This window comes from Chrysemys picta, chromosome 4 (genome assembly GCF_011386835.1).
Source record: "Chrysemys picta bellii isolate R12L10 chromosome 4, ASM1138683v2, whole genome shotgun sequence".
In the NCBI taxonomy this organism is placed as follows: Eukaryota; Metazoa; Chordata; order Testudines; family Emydidae; genus Chrysemys; species Chrysemys picta.
In genome coordinates this window covers 135,661,043-135,683,577 of record NC_088794.1, presented here as the reverse complement: position 1 = coordinate 135,683,577, position 22,535 = coordinate 135,661,043, and the positions used below count along the sequence as shown (strand labels likewise).

At 41.4% G+C, this 22,535-nt stretch overlaps 1 protein-coding gene across 11 annotated transcripts in view; it reads right to left on the bottom strand.

Annotated features, from left to right (window-relative positions):
• Positions 1 to 19,905, bottom strand: part of KLC1 (kinesin light chain 1) — a 127,042-nt gene extending 107,137 nt beyond the window's left edge. For 4 of the 11 annotated variants that reach the window (XM_005285831.5, XM_005285828.4, XM_005285832.4 and 1 more), the window contains exon 1: positions 19,592 to 19,898. The gene's annotated coding sequence lies outside the window, so the exon portion shown is untranslated. Of the gene's footprint in view, positions 1 to 7,539; positions 7,712 to 19,591 lie in introns of those variants that run through there. The other 7 variants (XM_065593666.1, XM_005285830.4, XM_042858234.2 and 4 more) reach the window with 4 other exon arrangements.
• Positions 19,906 to 22,535: the final 2,630 nt, after the last annotated feature.

Here is a 22,535-nt window from a genome sequence, read left to right as displayed (position 1 = left end):
AACATCTGTTATAAAGCAGTTTTACCAGGATAGCCTTGGAGAGATCATGAGCTTCTTAAGACTTGAAACACATAAAAATACTGCCACCAAAACAGACAGGGAGATTCATTAAAGTTTTCATTAAGTTTTCCTAGGAAACTAACAGATATAAGGAACTCCTTTGCAAATACACAAGTTTACAGTGAAGGTGTCAAGTCAGAAATGGCTAGATTTCCTTAAACTACAGTACACCCTCGCTATAAGGAACCTGTGGGACCATTTGTTCATTATAGCCAGGGGTTCATTATAGCAAAAGAGCCCCACCGCAGCAGCAGGGCTGGAGGAGCTGTTAACCTCTGCTGCAGAAGCAAGGCTGGAAGTGGGATCCAGGGACTAGGTTCATTAGAGCCGCAGGTTCATTATGATGAAGGGCGTTATAGCGAGGGTGTACTATAACTGAAAGGTACTGATGAAATTTTTTTATGCAAGGATCAGCAGTTTAGAAAAAGTCTGGAGGTCTCAGATACAAGACAGCTATTTCAGTTTGAATACAGTGCCATATCTGCTAGCCAGAGTGACCCTTGCTCTTAAAGGATAATGCCTACTTAGGAATTTTTGTCTAAGATCTTAAATAATACTTTGCTTTTCTCCAACAGGCAATTTCTAACAACATACATCATGTTTTTATACATTGCATCATGTGGGTGTCATTTAAAATCTTATCTCTTTTCCTCTGATGTAACCTTCACCCAAAAATCACACAGTAGGCTCAGTCACTTGATAACCTTATGGGCCAACATGTAATGCAAGCTTTGGTGCAAAACCAAGAACAGAACCAGGTCAGACTCCCAGTCAATATCCTATTTTACCCCCACCAAAAAAATTCACTAAAAAGTGGATTTTCTAAACCCTGAGCCAGTGGCTATGCTTTGGAGCATAACTCTACTGAATAAAATGGGAAGATTAGATGAAGTAGCAAGTTTGAAGGGCCATAAGCTCATAATACTGTTCTAATGATCAGAGTGTTGGAGGCACCATGGCAAATCTCCACAACTGAAAAAGCCTACAGTAACTTACTAGCACACTTTTCAGCTATGAAAGATTAACTAGCAAGAACAGGGGTGGCTACATGCTCCAACATTTCAATCAGTCTTTACCATTTAAAAAAACCTATTAGCTCTACACCAATTGTGCACAGAACAAGTCCCTTAAGTTATTTAAGGAATATTCCTCTAAAATACTGTGAAAATGCTATTAAAATACTCTTCTCCCATGTTATTTTAGAGACCTAATTCAGGTCCTTAGTCATCCTATGTCTGCTTTGTTGTCCCTTTTAAGTAAAGGTATACAGACGATATACACATCATGCCTCAGGTGTATTTTTTTTCTACAATCCTCCCCTTAATTCCTCTCTCATGAAAGTTCAAGTACTATCTTTGGACACTAACTTTTGTCACTAGGAGCCAATAAAAGTTTTTTTAAAGCAGTTTTTTGAGACTAGGAGTGATACTTTACTTCATGACAAATACTGAAAAAAGACAATATTTGTGACCTCTTGATGGTACCGACATATGTCATATTAAAGACTAAATGAAGTCTAGGATTTAACCTACAACACTGACGTTACAAGGCCGTAAGGATAAATACAAAAAACAGTTACATTTTTGTTAGAGCTTTATAATTTACAGAAAGTATTTATTAACTTCTAAAATCTTACCTACAGTGAACATAGGTGGATAACTTCATTAGTACATACAACATGCTAGAAATAGTAAGTATGTTGCATTATGACAAAGCCCCGGGGTTATTTTAAGGCTATCCATTTTAACAAATTATGTTTCAATTAAGAGAGTTCCTGCTTGTTTAGATGAAGAATATATTAATATATGTTTAGCATGATACATGTATGGAGTCTTAATGCCTTAGGGTGTTATAAAACTGTATTTTGTATGGAAATCCTGTGGAGTGACGCAACAACTGGATCAATAATTGAAGATTTATTCTGGAGAACTTTTTTCTTGTTAAACAGAAGTCAGACAATTTACCGGGATAGTTTTGTTTAAAACAAATATTTGATAGAAAAATAACCTTTATAAATCCACGGTGACAGTAAGGTTGACAAATTTCTTGACTAAACTGCAGTTAAGCTATGATGGACGGTGGGGGGGGTTGCATCTTTAATACATTTTTAAAGCCACGTGATCTGTGCTCTAGCTAGCCAATTCTCTTAAAATACAATCTGTTCTTATTTCTGTGTGCCGATTACATATATGCAAGGGTGATCATTGAGCTAATTTCAGAAATGAAATGTTATAATTACTTTGGGGGAGATTTTGGACTGCACCTTTGCTAGATGGCTTTTGAGCTCTCCTCGGACCTCCCAATTCTGGGCTGCTCTAGGGACTGGAGCGATCCCCAGAATAACTTAGGCCTGGTCTTCATGCATTTTTTTTTATGGTGATTTAGCTATTTTGGTATGGGTGTGATTTTCTACCATAAATAATTCCATCAATAGAAAGGTGCCTATACAAGCATAACTTACTCCCCTTCCCTCACAGAGGCAAGCTATGCTTAATACAAGCTTTTTTATACCTGGTATAACTGTGTCCACATTGGGAGTCTATACCGCTTCAACTATTGTAATATAAATTAAGCCGTACAATTTTTGTGCTTACACAAGCCCTTTTGACAGCCCAGACTTTGGTCTTGTCATTATAACAGGCTCCCTGGGCTTCTTATGGGCTGTAACTCTGCCTGGAATCTCCCTAATGATGCCGAGTGCTTTGGTCCCACTGCAACATGCCTCACTTGCCCCACATGACAGGGCCTGCAAGGGGTCCTTGGAAGTTGTGGCTGTCCTTCACATTGCCTATGCTAGGGAATCCTCCCCCACTGGTTACAGTGGTTTTAGGAACCCTTTATGCCATGTGAAAGGCTCAGAGTGGCATAATGCGGCCAGAGTTCAGGTGAGTGTCTCATTCTTTTAAGTTCTGCCTCTTTATACTATCAGAAATATATAATGACAAGGAATAAAAGAACAGTTACTAACCCTACATAACCAAGGTTCTTCAAGATGTTGTCAGTATGAATTCTACTGCCTACATGTGCCGCATGTATGCAGAATTGGAGGTTTTTGCCTAGCCTTCTCCATCAGAGCTACACATCTGATCTGTGCCCCTTCCTGTTCCTCTGTCAGGGCATAAAGAATGGAGCAGCTGCAACCCTCCCTCAGTTGCCTCATGATTCAAAGCCTGTGTTAGCTGAGGACTCCAAAAGCAGGGATAGGTGGGTTGCGGGATCCAAACTGACATTTTGAAGAACCACAGTTACTACAGAGTAAGTACTCTTCGAGTATGCATCAGTGTGGATTCCACTGTAAGTGACTGGAAGCAGTATTCCCTCAGGATGATGGGAATGAGAAGTTTCAGCTGTGTAAGTCAAACGCCAATGGAAGAACTACTGCTCTCGCAAACTTGTTATTGGACCTTGCAGCTTAGTCTGAAGCATACTACTAGACAGAAGTCAGCTGGTTACTTCAGGTTGCTGCTTTGGAGATTTCTCACATTGGCACATTCCTAAAGCATGTGGAAGATGTCACTTGAGTTCTGGTGAAGAGAGCCTTGATGTTTGGTGGGAGAGTTACACAAGTTAACTGGAAACAGTGAGATACACGGTCATATACATTTGGATATTCTCTGTGAGAAGATGGCCTGATCTTCAGAACACCCAGCTATAGCCACTAAAATAGATGGGGAGACAGTTGGAACAGTTTGCAATGTAATATAGTAAAGTCCAGACACATCTCATCTGTGCAACTTTTTTTTTTCCCCCCAGTGCAGAGTGTGGTTTCAGGAAGAGGTAGATCACATTGTGAGACCACATTGGTGATGAATTTTGGGTGACGTCTTAGCACCACCTTATCCCTGTGGAATGTTATATAGGGAGGTTAAATCATAACCACCTTAAGATCACTCACTCTTCTGGCTGAAGTGACAGCCACTAGGAATATTATTTTCAGGATGAGTAGTGTAAGATGCATTCCAAAAGAGGTTCAAAAGGAAGGTTCTATGAGCCCCAGGGAGGACTATATGAGGTCCCGGGCAGGAGTTGGTTCTCTCACTGGTGTGTAAATATGCCAGAACTCTTTGAGTAACTTCAACAACATTGAGCAAGAAAAGGCAGAGTAGGGTTGTTCAGGAAGCTGTCAAACAAATTGCTGCGAGGTAGACCTTGACAGAACTGAATGAAAGGCCAGACAGTTTGAAGCGCAACAGGTAACTGAGGATCTTTGGTATCAAGGCCTGGACCAGGTCCAGAGTATGTTGGGCTGCCCATATCAAAAACCATTAACATTTAGATTAATAAGTCTTTCTTCTGTTCAATGTTTTGCTGTTCTGTATCAGGATTTCATGGACAGTATGGAGCAGTCTCTGTCCGTGTTACTCAATCAGCCAACAGACATGCAGAGTAATTATTTGAGATCTGGATGGGGTTTCTGGCAATGGTCCTGTCAAAACAGGTCCAGCAAGCCAGGAGCTGGATCAGCAGCTGATTGGTCAACTGTGGCATATGCATATATATTAATATAATTGTACAATGTATGTACTGCTACTATGTAAGGAGGTGTGTGTGTGTATATTATATATACATATAACACACACACACCCTCCTTACATAGTAGCAGTACATATATTGTACAATTATATTAATGGCCAGCACCACCCTGATTTTCATGTAAGATCTCACATGATATTATCTGGTGAACCAGAAGGTAACACCAGGATCAGGATATTCTTTTAACACACTTGTCAGTTGGCATTGAGGGATTTATGGGTCACAGTAGCACCGTGTCCAGAACTTGATAGCTTCCTGATAGAGGGGAGATGAACATGCTCCTCCTTGTTTGTCTATACAGTGCATCACAGTTGTGTTGTCTGTCAGGAGCTGCACTGTGGAGTTTTGAAGACTAGATAGGAAGGCTAGGCAGGCTAACCTAATCGCTTTGAGCTCTGGGATTACTGATGGGGGCCCCCAGATCTTCTAGGGATGAGGTCCATGCAAATGGTCCACGTGTGCTCTCCAAGCTATCCGTAATGCATCTGTGATTAAAGTCCTTGTCAGGGCAGAAGCAGAAAACAGTACTCCTCTGTACGTTTGTGGATTCCTTCCACCATCTCAGTTCTGCAATGACATGAGATAGAACCACAACCTTCTTGTTTGGTTGGTTTTCACTGGGGAAATAGACCAAGCTGAGCCAGAGTTGGAGCAGTTGTAGTTCAAATCTGGCAATCACCACCACATAAGGGCACACTAACATGCCCTACCAAATACTGTGGTATTTGTACCATCTTAGTTGGGTTTGATAATATCCTGAAAAATACCAATTGCATTGGTGGGAACCTGTCTTCAGGAAGGTACACTCTTCCTACCTGGAGTCAATCCAGGAACTATATGGTCTGTGATGCAGACAAGAGAGGCAAGTGTTATGATCCTGAATGTAAAGCGGTGTACATATTGTTCAGTCTCCTCAGTTCTAGCATAAGATAAAGATCCCCCTTCTTCTTTGGGATAAGAAAATATTAGGAGTAGAAGTCTCCTCCCCTGTATGTCTGTGGTACCTCTTCTATGGCTCCCAGACAAAGCAGTTAGGCCACTTCTATTTCTCTCATCAGAAGGGTCTCTAAAAGAGGGACAGTGCAGAGGGGTGAGTAGGGACAGGGTAAGGAATGGAAATATATAAGATAGTCTTGGACAATGATGTTTAATGCCCATTTGTCAGCTGTGACGGCTGCCCAGTCCCAGTAAAAAGGGGCATGGCAGTTTCTGAAAGTAGGGCAGGCTCCAGATATGCTGCAGCATAACTCTTGGTGCTCCGGTCAAATCTGATGCAGAGTTCACCAAGGAGACAAAAGATAGGCATCAACTGGAGTACCTAAGCCTCTCTCTTCATTGGTACTCTGACTATTGAACCCAGAAGTAGGATGGTGTCCTCTGCTGGTGATGGTACTTGTAAGGTTTTCTATAAGAAGATGGTAGATCCCCACAGACCATAGTGTGGCCTTTGATTCCTGGAGGGAATGAAGCACTTCATCTGGTCTCTGGCTGAACAGCTCCATTTCCTCCTCTTTAGTGGTCTGTACCTCACATGGTATGCTCGATGCCAGAAGCCATGAGGCCCTTGTGATGGCCACAGCCACCGACTTTGTATCTGCATCCATGGACACCTGTACTGATGCTGTTGCAACCATCTAGTCCTCCATAATGATCTCATTCAACTCACCCCTGTTCTCCTGTAGATTTTAGATATGAAAGAGTCACTCCCTTCTTAAGTGAGGAAACTGTATTTTGTGATCAAGACTTGGTAGTTTGCCACCCAAAGTTGCAGTGAGGTTGATGAATATGCCTTGCATCCAAATAATTCCTTAGAAGTGCCTTTAGTGGACTTAATTTTTTCTTGTACTGCTGAAACAACCAGGATCCCTGGATATGGATGGCCATAAAAGGGCTCAAAGCCCTTTTGGGGCATTTGATCTCTCTTCCTCACTTCTTTAGCAGCTGCATTGGCGGGAACTAGGGCTGTCAATTAATCACAGTTAACTCATGCGATTAACTCAAAAAATTAATCGCCATTAATCACAGTTTTCATCACACTGTTAAACGATAGAATACCAATTGAAATTTATTATATATTTTTGGATGTTTTTCTACATTTTTAAATATATTGATTTAAATTACAACACAGTATACAAAGTTGACAGTGCTTACTTTATATTATTTTTATTACAAATATTTGCACTGCAGAAGAAATACAATTTTTCAATTTACCTCATACAAGTACTGTAGTGCAATCTTGTGTTACTCTTGTGTAAGAGTAACTTACAAATGTAGATTTTTTTTTATTACATAACAGCACTCAAAAACAAAACAAAGTCCACTCAGTCCTACTTCTTGTTCAGCCAATTGCTAAGACAAACAAGTTTGTTTACATTTACAGGAGATAATGCTGGCCACTTCTTTACGTCACCTGAAAGTGAGAACAGGGACTTGTATGGTATCTTTGTAGCCGGCATTGCAAGGTATTCGTATGCCCCTTAATGCTTCGGTCACCATTTCAGAGGATATGCTTCCATACTGATAATGCTTGTTAAAATAAATAATTAATTAAATTTGTGACTGAATTCCTTGGGGGAGAATCATATGCCTCCTACGCTGTTCTACCTTCATTCTGCCATATATTTCATGTTATAGCAGTCTCGGATGATGACCCAGCACATGTTGTTCATTTTAAGAACACTTTCACTGTAGATCTGACAAAACACAAAGAAGGTATCTATGTGAGATTTCTAAAGATAGAAATATCACTCGACCCAAGGTTTAAGAATCTGAAGTACCTTCAAAAATCTGAGAGGGATGAGGTGTAGAGCACGCTTTCAGAAATCTTAAAAGAGCAACATTCCGATGCGGAAACTACAGAGCCCGAACCACCAAAAGAGAAAAATCAACCTTTCTGCTGGTGCCATCAGACTCAGATGATGAAAATAAACATGCGTTGGTCCTTACTGCTTTGGATGGTTAGCGAGCAGAACCCGTCATCAGCATGGACGCATGTCCTCTGGAAGGTGATCAAAGCATGAAGGGACATATGAATCTTTAGTGCATCTGGCACATAAATATCTTGCAACTCTGGCTACAACAGTGCCATGCGAACACCTGTTCTCTCTTTCAGGTGATACTGTAAACAAGAAGTGGACAACATTATCTCCTGCAAATGTAAACAAACTTGTTCAGCAAATCGCTCAGATGAAAACAAGTAGAACTGAGCAACTTGTAGGCTCTAAAGTTCTACATTGTTTTGTTTTTGAGTGCAGTTATTTTTTGTACATAATTCTACATTTGTAAGTTCTACTTTCATGATAAAGAGATTGCTCTACAGTACTTGTATTAGGTGAATTGAAAAATACTATTTCTTGTTTTTATAGTGCAGATACTTGTAATCAAAAATAAATATAAAGTGAGCACTGTACACTTTGTATTCTATGTTGTAATTGAAAACAATATATTTGAAAATGTAGAAAATATCCAAAACTATTCAAAGAAATGGTATTCTATTAAACAGTGAAATTAATCGCCATTACTTTTTTTTTTAATGGCGATTAATTTTTTTAATCGTTTGACAGTCCTACTGGGAACCTGTCTTCAGGAAGGTACACATTTGCCAACCAGGCTCCTACATACTCTATCATCTGTGATAATATAAAAAAAGAGGCAAGTGTTACCATCCTGAATGCGAGGTGGTATATGTATTGTTCAGTCTCCTCTGTTTGAGCATAAGAAAATATTGGAAGTAGAAGTGACTGAGGTTTGTGCAGTCCTTTAGCTGGTTCCAGGATGCCCTTGTTATCGGGAGGGCAATTCTGGCCAGCATAGTGGGGCTCAGAATATTAAAAAGTTTGATATTTTTCTTGTATAAATAAAATTTCAACATCCGGGGTCTGCACAATATGGAACAGGAGGTCCTAAATCTTTAAAGTCATCAATCGCCAATGTCGGGGTTGGTGTAACTGCCTCATCTGTCAATAAGGGCAACTCCTTTAAGTGGAGATGGAGGTTAATGTAATCCCTCTTTTGTTCTCTGCTTTTGGGGACCCATGTCTGTTTCTGGTGAGGGTTGCCTGGCTAGCAATGCCACTGGGGAACAGGATCTCCTCCTCTTTCTGGAAGCATGGGAAGGCGATTTGCTTTTGGACACATGGGACATCAGTTTCCAACAGGGTCATTACAGCCAAATTGGCACACCACATGAGTATTGACCTGTTTGGGACTGGCCGGCCAAGTGCCACTGAAGCCCCAAGGCCAAACCCCAGGGCTCCATGGTACTCTCCTTATGGTCACCCTCTAAAGGCAGGAGAGAGATCCCAGCCTCACGCCATCAAGGTGCACTTTGATTACAAGGACTGTAATATTGGTTTCAGTTGCTTCTTCAGCACTACAAATGTCTCAAAAAGTGATATAGATTCCTCTTTTTTATTGGGCCCTTGCTAGGTTCCATCATAAACATTTGGAGTTGGCACCCAGCACATCATTCCCTGTGCCGCTCCAGTTCTGAATGAGGATTTACAGACTCTGTCCTGGAGAAGTGATGTGTCACATCCTCATTTTGGGACTTTCCTTCGAGTTTGAAGCTATGTCTCAGCTACATGCAATTCTATGATTTAGTGTCACCTTTCTGTGGTGGCCAGTGCAGCCTCTGGGGCCATTGGTGCCGAAGTTGTCAGTGCAGAGGTTTTTGAGGCTGAGGATTTCACCAATGTTGAGATGGTCAACATCAAAGTGACTGGTGCCAGCACTGCCTTTTTTCTCCACTGCTCAATCCCAGGGTATGATGTGCATTCGAGGGAGTGCTGGCCTGGTTTATCTAGACTTGCTCTGGCAATGACCATGTTTGGGTTCAAAGAGACCCACATAGACTGCTCTACCAGATGCAGTTTCAGCTTCCTAGGCAGAAAAAGCATTGGCTATATCCATACTTGGCAGGAATCAGACAGTCACGGTAGGGACAGAGTTTGAACACTGAAGGTTTGGAGTCTGCCATGAGAGGTGGTAGCTGGAATGAAGCATCTCATCCTGCTGTACAGGGAAGTGTATGCGGGGAGGGGTCACCAATCTTTTTTTATTTCTGTTTCTTTGCTTAAACATTCAATAGGAGTGTGCAGATAAGATTTGTTCCACAATGTTGAAAAATAGTTTTACTCTAAAGAGAGCAGTGGGCTGGATACTCCTTGAGTTCCATCTCACTGCCACAGGCAGTAAGAGAGAACTGAGGGAGGTTCATAGCCTCTCAGACCTTTACACAAGGCACTTGCACAGCCCTGACTGACACTACCATTCAAAAGACTCCTATCTTGCAATTCTGCACCCCTACAGTGGAATCCACACTGATGCATACTTGGGGGAAAAAAGCATGGCTGTCTTCAATTGTTTAATAGAGAATAAGATTCATTTAAAAAATATGACCACTGTATTGGACAGCTTAATGCTCCACACAGTATGTGTGTGTTAATGAACCAACGATGAGTTTAAAAAGTCCTAAAAACGCTTGTATATATGCAGATTAAGTTCAATGTTCCCACATGTGTAGGAAACCAACAATTAAGTGATTACACAGCAGTAAGTTGTATTTACATTTGCTTTGTTGTATTACACTATTAAAAAACAAAGATTGTCACAAGAATTCATAAAGACAAGATGGGATATGTTATTGCGTTCCATTTCTCTTATGGACTTAGTTATATCTTGGTCTCCGTTTAACATTTTATAATTGTAGCGCTACATGCTTCATGTGTGATCTCGAACTATTATTTGTAAACTGGGTTAGAAGGAAAATTCTTTTGATCAAAAGTTTTAAGACAGTCACAGTTATTTTGCTCACAAATTGATCTTCAGTGGCAGATCTAATAGTCTAAGATTTAAAAACTGTAAATATCTGCACTTCTTACCTATGCTGAAATGTCACCAGACATCTTGAATCATAGAATCATAGAATATAGAATATCAGGGTTGGAAGGGACCTCAGGAGGTCATCTAGTCCAACCTCCTACTCAAAGCAAGACCAATCTCCAGACAGATTTTTGCCCCAGATCCCTAAATGGCCCCCTCAAGGATTGAACTCACAACCCTGGGTTTAGCAGGCCAATGCTCAAACCACTGAGCTATCCCTCCCTCCGCAGTCCCACAGCAAACTAGTACATCCATGTTTTCTATGAGGTGGATAGTAAACTGAGTGATTTTATATTCTGAGATGTAATTGCAGTTGATAAGAACAACAAAACCCCAACCAGAACCAATTTACCTTTTTAACCTGAATTTTTTTATTTAAGATCTAATAATCTTGTGGGTTTCACAACCTTATGTTTTGAGGTTGGAATAGGGAGATAGGGTTTTGATAGAAGTGTCTTTGGTAGAGAATAGTGCAGACAATCTTTATCTAATTTTGCAATGTGTGCATGTGTTTTTCCAGCTTTACTTCATCTTTTTCATGAAGGTGTACTGGTATCTTGTGATCTGATTAACTGACATTCAAAGTAAACATCCTTTCTTGTCATGTTTGAGTGATGTAATGCTAACCTTTTAAAACAATTTTATGGGATGTGTTATAAGGGTTGGACCCTTAAATATGGTGTGGCTCACTGCTATCATATAATCCCACCATTTGTGCAGCATGACAGATATAACTAACCTGCCCAGTTAAATTCTTTGATATTGGTATTTAGATATGAGGTATTATCTTGTATTAGACCAACTTCTATTGGTGAGAGAGACAACCTTTTGAGCTTACACAAAAGAGCTTCGTGTAAGCTCAAAAGCTTATCTCTCTCACCAACAGAAGTTGGTCCTATAAAAGATAGCCTCTGGATAGACAATCTTGGGCACTGGAGTTGCATCTTTTCTGTAGAGGTTTGCCTGTCCTCACCCTTGCTTGTCATTATTTCTTTTGTTATTTGTCTAATATAGACTAGGTTTCCGGAGACAAATACCTTATCATCTTGAGTCAGTAGAATTTCTCACAACACACTGTAGAAATAAAAATTGTGTCTTGCACCATTCAAGGATCCATAGGTGGTTCTTGCTCCAATTCTCAGAACCAACTCACAGAAGGTGTCCAATTCAAGTTCCCAGGAGTGCATATGTAGGGAATGCCAACAGAGGCATCTCAGCTGATCTAAGCGATCATAGGGATACAAAGGGTGATCCACATCTCTCTGGTCAATCATGTACTGACTATGGATCACTGTTGAGTTACTCGTTATGAGTGGTGCAGTAGTCAACTGTAAAACCTTGACTGCTACCTCAGAAAGATTAATACATCACCAATATAATTTTACTTGGAAAGTCTGGTATTACCTTAATTAAATCAACTGAATTTGAGTTTGACTTTGAGAAACTGCTTTATATATTGTCAGAGGCTTTATGCTACAAGAGAGAGGAAGTCTGTAGTGAAGGTGAAAAAAATCTGCGTTTGGGTGTGATGTTTGTGTAATAAGGCATGTGATCAGAGATTAGTCTGCATATTAATGATGCTTTAAGTTTTAGTTTTGATACAAAATTGAATTTATCTTGAAAGGATATGTGTAACCATAACTCTACTTTTTTGTGAGAATTTCACAATATACTGCAAATCATTGTATTTTTCTTCACCAATAAAAGGAAAGGTGCTCTGTAAGTGCAGGAGAATCATTTTAGCTAGGATCAAGAGTCTAGCCTACAGCTATGCACTGTCACTACAACGAAAAAGGAGATTTTCCATTTCTCAGATCAAGTGGAAATGACAAATTTCCAAACTTTAACTGCAACATGATGCAGAAGTGATACTGCATTCTTGTGTGACTTTGAGGAATTGACTATTGTAATTCTCTCCTCTTCCCCATATGGTCCTGCATTATCTGAACAGTTCTGAATGCGATAGAGTACTGAGTCTAATACTTCTCCAAATTTGCAATCATTTCACAGCAATTTCCTGTTAAGCAATGTGTTAACTATAGAACTGTTCTGCTGACTGAAAAAAACATTAAGGCCTTGTGCTCAGTTTCATCTAATGGATCTGCTTGCTCTCAATTGTCCATGAACAGGGTGGATAAAAATCAATGATTTTTTAAAAAATACATAAATAAATCTGATTTTTTTGATAAAATGCTTTTTGAGGAAAAAAACTATCTAAAGATTGTTTTAATTAAGATACATTATAACTCAAAGATATCTCATCGTGGAATAGGGATTATAAATTTGAATTTTACAGTATGAGACACTATATTCATGTAATGTTTAAGAAAAGTTTTGTAAATGAGTTCAGATAGTTCATGGATTAGGGACCCAATCTTATGGGATTCCAGGGGCTTCTGTATAGATTATTTAGGTTAATCTTTCTATCTATCCATCCAATTGGACTCAGTGCTCAGTCTAGAAGATACCATCAGAGATGCTTATAGTTTTGCAGTTCTCAAACTGTGGGTTTGTTTTTCCAGAGATAACATGCTTGTTAACAGCAAAAATGGTTTTAAATAAATAAACAACATATAGAGTAAGAAATAACACACCTCAACTCTATTGTCCCTCTGCAAATTTGTATACACAGAGTCAATCCCTTACCTCTCTCTAAAAGTGAAAAGTTTCAAAAAGTTCAATGAATAGAAGCCTGTTGGGGGTGGAATGGATCTGGACAAGGAGAAGTCTGGAGATAAATGTGAGAAGAGAGGGACAAACAGTAGAAACAAAAGTGAAACTGTTTGAGCAGCATATTCCAGAAGTCTTGAGGTCTTTCTGAGTGTAGCCTTCATTGATTTGAGATCTACGATACCATTCTCTCACTAGAAGGGAAAAACCTGTAATGGCAGCAGGCCGAAAAGAGACACAGTTTGGGAATATTTTAATGAAGTTCCTCTACCTGTGGGTAAGACAGGCATGCGTGCAAAATGCAAACAGTGCAATAAAGAAATGCAAGGCCTGGTTATCCGAATGAAACATCATGAGAAACGTTCCTTCTCATGAGGAAGCTGCATTGAAGATGATGAAAGGAACATGTCTGAACATGCAGGATCTTCAGATTGGTAAACTTTTTTATTTCATACTTCTTTCTTGCCTGTCTTCCTTCTGGACTATTCTTGAATTCTCATGTTTGAGCAAAAACTATAGTTATTACTCTATGGTACTATCATTTTAGATGCAGTTGTGATAAAAAATAGATAGCTGAAATAGGCAGATGTTCCTTTTACAATTTCACATTTAAAGTATTACTGAGTGTCAGTGAATGCAATGGGTAATACTAAATGAGCAGTATAGTAATAATAATTAAATAACTACATTGACTTATTTTGTTTAGGAGAATTCATCCTCAACATACAGGATTCTGAAGACTATCCACCTTCAAGATCACCATCATTTTCTATAGTTTCAGTGTTATCTGCCAATGATAGTGTTTCAGTCACATCATGTATGTCACATAGCCACAGTATATCACCTATAGCAACAACAACAACAAAAAACCTCCATCATCCAGAAACAACCATAGCTAAATTTGTGATAAGAATCAGCAGATTACAAAAAGAGGTAATTGATGAAAAAATTGCCCTTTTTTTTATGCCACAAACTCTCCCTTCCGTATGATTGAGAACCCACACTTCATTAACATGGTTCAGTCATTAAGACCAGGATACAATCCACCCAACAGAGCAGATGTTGCAGGCAAATTGCTGGATCAAGTGTATGAAAGAGAAATTGAGCAATGTGCAAAAGGTCTAGAAGGTGAAATTGTTAACCTGAGTCTTGATGGGTGGAGCAATATCATTGTGGACACTGTTGTATGTGTTTGTGTGACAACAGAAGAAGGGAATGTCTTCCTTATAGAAAGAAATGATACATCAGGAAATGCACATATAGCAGAATATTTACAAAAAGTAGCAGTAAAAGCTATAACAAACTGTGAAAAAAATTTAAATGTCTAGTATGCAACTTGGTCACAGACAATACTGCAAATGTATCCAAGATGAGAAGAAATTATTTAGAAGAGAGTGAAGAGAATCCCAACCTAACAACATACGGTTGCAGTGCTCATTTGATGCACCTCCTAGCCAAAGACTTCAGTGTTCCAGAAACAAAGGCTAAGGTTGAAATTGCAAAATACTTCCGTAACAACCAACCACTTTGCAGCAGCTGCTCTGAAAAAAGTGGGAGGAACCAAGCTAATTCTCCCACAAGACGTGCGATGGAACTCAGTAGTGAGGTCATAGAATATCAGGGTTGTAAGGGACCTTTTGAGCACTATATCAAGAACTGGCCTACTCTGATGACATTTTGTGAACAAAATCATGAAAAAATAGATGGCACTGTCACAAAGTTCTCAACATTGGGCTTAAGAGAAATGTTGAACACATGCTGAGTACCCTGAAGTCTATTTCTATAGCCTTGAACAAAATTCAGGGAAATAGCTGTTTTATTGCTGACACTGTTGAAATTTGGAAGGAACTGAATTAAATCTTAAAAAGAGAAATATGCAATGACAGAGTTAAATTACAAGCATTAAAAAAAATGAATGGGACAAGCACTACCTCCAGCTCATTTTCTTGCAAATATTCTCAATACTTGGTACCAGGGTCAAACCTTCACTGCTGAAGATGATGAGTTGGCTATGACATGGACATCCAGCAATCATCCTTCCATAATGCCAACTATAATAAACTTCAGAGCTAAGGGTGAACCAGTCAAGAAATATATGTTTGCTGATGATATTTTAAAGAAAGTCACACCAGTGAACTGATGGAAGTCACTTAAGCACTTGGATTCAGAGGCCATTGAAGTGATAATCTCACTTTTAACAGCAGTAGTTTCTTCTGCCAACGTAGAAAGAATATTTTCTTCCTTTGGACTAATTCACTCCAAACTGAGAAATCATTTGGGACCTGAAAAAATAGGAAAGCTTGTTTTTCTTTTCCAGATTATGGACAAACAGGAAAATGAAGGTGAAGACGATTGAGTTAGCTGCAGAAGCCAATATTTTAAGTTTCTCATGTTGACCAGGCTGACATAGTCGATTTAATTTTTGGTTTTTGGTTTTTAAATTTCATTTAACTATTTTAGTTAAAAACAATTTTAACAAAAACAAACCTGATTTAAAAAAACTTGAATGTTTACCTAATTTCAAAAATCCATATGCTTGTTTTGTTAAAATATTATATGTTTGCTGTTGGGAGAAAAAAATCCAGAATACATAACTGTGACGGGTTAGATCCACAGAAACCCCCTTGGGAGCTGCCACCTGATGTGCAAAAACTAACTCTGCTCCTGTTTTCCCTGCCAGCTCAGGACTCCAGCACCTTGTCTTGCTGAGCCAGACACTCCCATCTGCTCCAACACAGACCCAGGGTCTGAATTACTTGCCCCAAAGCTGCAGGCTTACCTGAAAACAGCTCACAGAAGCATGCTTGTCTTTAGCACTCAGATGCCCAACTCCCAATGGGGTCTAAACCCAAATAAATCTGTTTTACCCCGTATAAAGCTTATACAGGGTAAACTCATAAATTGTTTGCCCTCTATAACACTGATAGAGAGATATGCACAGTTGTTTGCTCCCCCAGGTATTAATACATACTCTGAGTTAATTAATAAGTAAAAAGTGATTTTATTAAATACAGAAAGTAGGATGTAAGTGGTTCCAAGTAGTAACAGACAAAAGTAAGTCATCAAGCAAAATAAAATAAAATGCGCAAATCTATGTCTAATCGAACTAAATACAGGTAATCTCACCCTTAGAGAGGCTTCAGTAAGTTTTTTCCTCAGACTGGACACCTTCCAGGTCTGGGCACAATTCTTTCCCCTGGTACAGCTCTTGTTACAGCTTAGGTGGTAGCTAGGGGATTCTTCATGATGGCTCCTCTCTCTCTGTTCTGTTCCACCCCTTTATATATCTTTTGTGTAAGGCGGGAATCCTTTGTCTCTATCTGGGTTTCCACCACCACCCCACTGGAAAAGCACCAGGTTAAAGATGGATTCCAGTTCAGGTGACATGATCACATGTCACTGCAAGACTTCATTACCCACTTGCCAGCACAAAACTATACAGGAAGACTTACAGGTAAAACACAGCCATCTGCAGACAGTTAATGGGAGTCATCAAGATTCCAAACCACCATTAATGGCCCACACTTCGCATAATTAGAATAGGCCCTCAGAGTTATATTTCATATTTCTAGTTTCAGATACAAGAGTGGTACATTTATACAAATAGGATGATCACACTCAGTAGATTATAAGCTTTGTAATGATACCTTACAAGAGACCTTTTGCATGAAGCATATCCCAGTTACATTATATTCACTTATCATATTTTTATAAAACCATAGACTGCACAACATCACAATAACATTGTTGTTTTAGTTAAATAAAACAATGTAAATGTCTGTCTGGTGATGTTCTCCTCCTAATACAGCGTGGCAAGCAAATCCTCCAAATATTAATGATTAACCTGTTGAATTGGCGATCACCTCCCAAAGACTTCATAAATATCTGCTTCAATTACCTTTGGTAAATGAAATAACCAATCATTCATTTTCTGATATAGCTGTAAAACTAATCTGAAAAGTTTTCAAAATAAATCCTTTAAAAAATGTAGTGTGTACCTACTAAAAATGAAACCTACATCCATCTCTGAGTTGTGAAGAATATGTATTAAGGTTATAACAATCAACAAGAATGCACTTTTACGTAGAAATCCATGACTAAATCAAGTCTTCCTGACTAGTGATTTAAATCAAATCCACCCTGTCCATGAATGCTGAACTTGTTACTCAATGCTATCATTAGTCCTCTGGCTATGTTATCTTCAGTCATGTTGTACCTCAGCTATGGAATTCATAACCAATTAAAATAAAATTATTTGCCAAATAAGATTTTTGAATCAAAGCTAAACTCAAAATTGTAGCCAACTTTTATTTTTTTACAATGGTTTGTATCTGGAAAGATTTTTTAAGCATGTTCTTTTGTGCTAATTTGGATGCATGTTTCCTATGCAAACTGTCCATGACCAAAAATAAATGAGACATCCCCCAAATAAAATGCCATCCCATGTCTGGTCCTACTGTCATTGCAAGTACAGGTTAATATAATATTACTAAAAAGCAAAGATACTTAAAATATCTTCCATATTTAAAAATGAAAATGTAAATTAATTTATACTATCTAGGATATCTGCTTACTTTTTTATTTCTCGCTTTAAACAATGCAAACAAATTTCACATTTGTTTCTAATCAGTTTTGCTTTTTGCATTGCTGTTATGTTCAGTTTTCAAACACTACAGAGAAAAGTTTAAAAGAAAAGAAAAAAATTAAAATAGAAACATATGCTTTTGTAATTTTTTTAAATTATTCACTGTGGACTTAATCTATATGATATAATCCCTTTAGTCATCCAGATATGATCCTCAAGATACCCAGAACAAAGAACACTACAGAAATGTAAGGAGCTCTTACATTTTTGTTTTGAGAATTTATTCAATTGAATATGCCGATGCACATATTGGACAGCTAATATGTGACCTGGGAAAAAACAGTCACAAATCCTTAAATGGACTAAATTTGCGCCCGGGGGGGAGAAGAGGAACTAACCAGAAAAGTAGCTAAATTGACCTATGAAGCTACAAAACCTGGTGTGTATTACCGTTATTTTGCTCACATTAAGTATAGCTTATTGAAGAGTTGTGTTTTGGTTTGTTTTAAAATCTCCTAACTATGGTTAGCTCCTGGGGCCAAGACCTCATACACAGAGTCTTAAAGCTTGAAAATAGAGAGGTTTATAATGATGACACAATCTAGATCATGACTGGTGCCCCTGTAATTTATAAAGCCAGCCAGCACACACGAAAATGGCATCAGGGATGTCACAACTGTTCTTTCACACGATTTCAGAACTAGCAACCAACCGACCCATCTATCCACCCTGCAAATAAAGACATTACAAGAAAGAGGTGGGAAAGGGAATAGCTCCTCTTTCTTCCACAACTCTGCAGGGTTTACTCCCTGGGCATCCTCAGCCCCAAACTGCAGCACTGGAGGAAGCCAGGAAAGAGCAAGAAAGGAAGAGGAACAAAGCAAAGCTGATGGCAATCCAGGCAAACAGGATCCCCTCCTCTCAGCATCTCCTCAGCAGAGTCACCAGTACAGTCACTGCCAGAGCATGTTACGATTAACTGGATTGACAGACACACATTGAAGGGGCTGGCTGTAACCATGAGCTACAGAAGGACCAGCAGGCCAACAGGACCTGCCCAGCCTTTTGTTCTGTTTGTGTCATGGGAGAAGGGAAAGGAGGTGAGGTTCAGTGCTCGCAGAAAATAGCAAAACACAAGCTAACCCCACCCCGTCAACCACCTCCTGCTCCCTCACTGCGCACCCCACCAACCCACCCCCACCCGATACCCCACAGCCTTCCCATACACCACGCCACGCTCTATCACCCTCCCTCACCGCTCCAGATAGGCACAGGGCTCGGCCCCCCCATATCCTCTCCCCATACACTACCCCATATCCCATCACCCTCTCTCACAGCTCCAGTCAGGCACAGGGCTCGGCCCCCCATATCCCCTCCCCATACACTACCCCATATCCTATCACCCTCTCTCACAGCTCCAGCCAGGCACAGGGCTCGGCCCCCCATATCCCCTCCCCATGTCCCATCACCCTCCCCCACAGCTCCAGCCTGGCACAGGGCTCGGCTCCCCATATCCCCTCCCCATACACCACCCCGTGTCCCATCACCCTCCCCCACAGCTCCAGCCTGGCACAGGGCTCGGCTCCCCATATCCCCTCCCCATACACCACCCCGTGTCCCATCACCCTCCTTCACCGCTCCAGCCTGGCACAGGGCTCGGCTCCCCATATCTCCTCCCCATATACCACCCCGTGTCCCATCACCCCCCCCGCATAGCTCCAGCCAGGCACAAGGCTCGGCCCCCCATATCCCTTCCCCATACACCACACCCCAGGTCCCATCACCCTCCTTCACCGCTCCAGCCCCCGACAGGCACGGGCTTGGCCACAGCCGGCCTCTTCCCCTCCCTCACTCACTCACCGCTCGGGTGCTGCAGGCTGCGGCGATGCGCGCAGGGCTTGGCGAGGCGGCCGGGGCCGCTCACCCCGGGAAGGAACCGGAGGGGATGTCAGGAGGAGCGGAGCGGCACCACCAACCCCGGCGGCCTCCCCACCCGCCGGCCGCCCTAGGAGCTACTACAGCTGCCGACGCAAGACCCCTCCCGCGGGAGCGGCACTGACAGTTGCGGGCAATAAGAATCGCCGCCGCTGCGCGCCCCCTTCCCGGCTCCCAGCCTGTGCGACTCGCTCCGCCCTACCGAAAATGGCGGCCCCTCCCGACCCACAATGCTCCACGACCAAACCCATGACGTCATCCCTCTGGTGGGGGCAGAAGCTCGAGAGCTTGCAAGGGAGCGCGTGCGCCGGCTAGAGCGCGAGGACCGGCGGGGCTGGGGCAGCTGCAGCCTTCACCCTCCTATTGCGGCGGAGGGGCAGCAGTAGGAGAGTGGCGAGGAACAGGCTTAGCACAGCCCCCTCTGCTGGTCATATGTGGGAAAGACTCCCCCGGGAGGAGAGTCCGCCTGCAGGCAGGGGCAGCTTGGCGGGTGAGCCAGGACCAGACTCATGCTGGGGTGGGGAGGAAGGGGAGATAACGCTTAGACAAATTCATCTTGACCACTGCGCCCCAGTTGCTGCGGGACGCTCCCCAAGAGAAGAGCAGGGACAGCTTCTCTCCCTACTCCGCCTCTAACCGTGCTGTCCTCGTTGACCAAGGCAAAGCTTGGCCGTGAGCAATACTGCCAGCTTCAGTTCAAAAATCATGCAGCAGCCCCCAGAAGAGGTGAGATTTTTACACAGGGTTGCATTGGCTTGTTTCGCTCTGACTTTGGAATGCCCCATCCCCAATGTGTGAGGCACATTTAGCATTGCCCAAGCTCCCAAATATATTGGATGAGGTGATTTTTGGCCCCTGCTGCAGGTTTTCCTCCCACATCTGCCCATCCCTTGCCCAGCAATTAATTTTGCTCCCAACCTCCCAATCAGCCCTGTCTCTTCAGTCTCTGCATCACTTCAGCCCATTCCCCTGCACCCAGTGCCGGGTTTACAATGGTGCCAGCAGTGCCATGGAGCCAGGCCCATGCTCAGAAGGGGCCAGGCCCATGCTCAGAAGGGGCCAGGCCCATGCTCAGAAGGGGCCAGGCCAGCTCTGCTTGCACTGTGCCCTAAGATCCTGCCAGCCCCCTGAGTCCCCCCCTCCCCCTGCCCACTACTTGCTCCTCTCGGCCTCCCCACTGGCCAACCGAGGGCTCCTCTCCACCCCCTGGCCCCACTCGCCAGTTTCTCTCTGCGTCCTGTCCGGACTCCAGTGTACTCTGGCTCTGGGCAGTGTCTGCTTCCCACCACATGTGGGACCCCACTAGTCTCCCTGGAGATGAGCCGCGTGGGACTGGTGCCGCCAGGGTCCCTTTTCGACCAGGCATTCCGGTCGAAAACCAGACGCCTGGCCACCCTATTTGAGAAATATAATGTAGATAAAGTACATTGCTTTTAATGTGTGCTAAATTAGTTAAGTTAAAGCTTTAAATTCTAGTCTAGGCAAGGCCACAATTCATGTGCAATGAAAGGCAGAGTTTGACTGGCATTTTCTGAATGCCTATCCATTCAGTCTTAATGTTCTCTTGGCTGTTTTTTGTATGACAGTTCCTAGATTATTAATTTCTTTTAAAAGAACAATCTGGAAAAGGAGACTTTTTCAAGCTTCACTGACTTGCAAAAAAGACTGACAGTAGCACATGTAAATCCCATAATCATACTGTATGGATAGACACCACTGGAACATGCACACCTTAGAAAATCTGCAGAACAGAGCCTGTCTCCTCTTCACCTTTGCACCTTAAGCAAGGCTTCCTGTGATGGTCCTGCTTTAGCCTATATATAGCATCAGTACTCTTTTGCTGTGCGAGCTAAATTATCTACACACAATAGAACTTGGCATGTTTTGAGCGTAATGAAAGACCTTATGCAAAATGGACTGTATATACAGTTTCAGATGGCCATAGGTCAGACCAAAAACAAATTTCACCATAACACTTTGTGACACTTGAGAACTACTTTTAATGCCAGCTTTCAACTTTCATTCCAACTGTTCTGGCTCGTCAAAGAAAGGAGTCACATTATATTTACTCAATTTTTGTACTGAAAATTGTCTGAACCATTTTTGCCCAAAATTAAAAACAATCACCTTTGGACAGAGACCAATCCTTGTAATGAAGAAAGATGGGAGGAGAGGTGGTTTAAAAGGAAAGACAAGAAGTTTATTTTTGACATGTTTAATATGAGAAAGCAGTAGGATTTCCGTGAGGAGGTGGTATCAGAGGGACATGAACAGTCTGTATCATACATGTATGAATGTAAGCCTGGACAGGCACTCAGATGCTATGGTGCATCACTATGTAAGTACCTAGCTAGATAGCGAGGGAGAGCTAGATAATCAGTGTAAATGTGATGAGACCATAGGAGTGGGATGAGATCACTCAAATAGCAAGTGTAAAAGTGGGGTACCAAGGACAGACTCATTAATATCAACGTAGGTGGCAGGTGGGAGAAAAGAGGATCAAAGGCAATACTATAATGGTCAGAGAGGTAGGAGAACCAGGCAAGGGGAGAGTCACAGAAACCTAATAAAAAAAACTCAGGGAAAAGTGGATGGATGGTGCTGCCAATGGCAACTGTGAGAAAATTATGGAGAAGTCGTCTTAAGACTTCAAAAAGGATAGTGGCATTAAAATATATCCCAGAGGTAATGCTAATGTTCATGTTGTAGAGATCATGATTGCTTTTTGATGGAAAGTTAAATATCAGTTCTGTAGAGCAGCAATTTTTGTGCCCTTTGTCTCAATTAAACACACACACACACATTTGGCAATTTCACATTAATGATTTGTTATCTATTGGTATTTGTAGTAAGGAGCTACTGAACAGAG